Source organism: Pseudophryne corroboree, chromosome 7 (genome assembly GCF_028390025.1).
Source record: "Pseudophryne corroboree isolate aPseCor3 chromosome 7, aPseCor3.hap2, whole genome shotgun sequence".
Lineage (NCBI taxonomy): Eukaryota > Metazoa > Chordata > Amphibia > Anura > Myobatrachidae > Pseudophryne > Pseudophryne corroboree.
The window spans coordinates 472925296-472927032 of record NC_086450.1 but is presented as its reverse complement, the minus strand read 5'-3'; the positions used below and the strand labels follow the sequence as shown (position 1 = coordinate 472927032).

Sequence of the window (1737 nt, the reverse complement as noted above, 5' to 3'; positions counted from 1 at the left end):
ATTTACTAAGCATAAGATTTATGTGGTCATAATTGTGTGAAGGAAACACCACTCGGACATTTTTATATGGAATGAAGTATATTTTGCATATAGTATATTAATCTTGTGCTTAGACATTTACTATAATTCTGGTACATATTTTGCTATGTTCACCGTGTACACCACCCAATATTGTGACCTCTCCGGCATCCAATATACCCAACACTGGCAGGGGTAAACCACCCACAGCCAGATATCTAATATTATAAATAGTATTAAGTGTGGCTCTCTAGCCTCGGACGTCTCTACAATTATGCTCGCTAACCTGCTCTATTGGACACCCTTTTGGCTATCCATAACCTCACCAATTTAGTATATGTTTTAATATATGTGTAATATAGGTATATTAGACACTAGAGCGGCAGTAGCGGTTTCTCCGCTACCATAGTAACCAGCTCGCGCAATAACCGGAAGTGACGCGTGCGTTCCAACGCGCTCTTCCGGTTTGCGCTTCATATCGCGCCTGGTTATCAACATGACAAGAAGCACAACTCCTGGATTTGCAGGAGAAAGTATAAATGACCCTATGTATATCAGATTATGTATGATAAACAGCGGCCTCACAGCTACGATGACAATTACAATTTGCGCATAAACCGGAAATGACGCGTGCGTTCCAACATGCACTTCTGGTTTGCGTTCCACGGCGCGCACGCTTCTCTGGCCACACTGTATGTATTATACACACCTCCTGAATAGCAGGAAGTGATGTAAATGTCCAGCTGACTCCCAGGAAGTGGAGAGGTGGGACTGACACTTAAGGGTGGGGTATATAATGGGGGCCGGTGAGGCTATCCCTTTGTAACAACAGTTCCCACTTATGCTGACCATGCTGCACTGATGTCTGCTGTAACTATGCTGTAACGCCTTGACAAAGGTCCTGGTGTGGACCGAAACGTCGGAATTGGATTTTGCAAACTGGAACTGTGAGATTACCTTTATTAAATTCTCTTTGCTGAATAATTGATACTAAAGTCTGGAGAGTGCTATCTGTTCCACTAGGTGGATAACCTTGTACTGTACTATGGGTCCCACCTTTAAGTGGGTTGGACTCTGATTGGCACCCCAGCTGTTGACAGATTTATGTGAGAGTGCAGGGATTTATATGTATATTTAGATACAACCCAGGTTTTACACCTGAGCTGTTTTCTTCTCCTGCACCCACCCTGCATTACATTATTTATACAGGCACTGTTGTTGATTTGGGATTCATCACTAATATTGGGTATGTACTGGTATATAGCATAACTGCACGGGTATCTGAGCAGGTGAGTATTTTTCTAGCCAATCATATTTACTGTCATACCGCACTGGGCAAGCCCGAACCCACCCGAACTTGGAAGCTAATCAGTGCTGGGCCTGGTCAGTACACGTTTGGGTGACCACGTGGAATACTAGGTACAGTAAGTATATCGTTATAATACGTGGTTGAGAAATACCTCTATCTGGCATGGTGCAAAGCCAGTTGGGATTCCTCGATGATAACCTGCTTGCACAAGCTGAACACGGTATAATATCCCTCACGGACGATGATGCGGATAAGGTCCTATTCGACCAACTAGATTTTGACACTTTGCCTGCAGAAACACCTACAGACCTATACCACCAACTCCTTAGACTCAAAAGGAGGGAAATAGACCTCACTCTACATGGTCAGTTCCTGTCCGAATATTATCGGAAAAAACACATACCAAGAGG

At 43.7% G+C, this 1737-nt stretch overlaps 1 pseudogene; it reads left to right on the top strand.

Annotated features, from left to right (window-relative positions):
- Window positions 1-1331: 1331 nt before the first annotated feature.
- LOC134946253 (5S ribosomal RNA) lies at window positions 1332-1449 on the top strand (annotated as a pseudogene).
- Window positions 1450-1737: the final 288 nt, after the last annotated feature.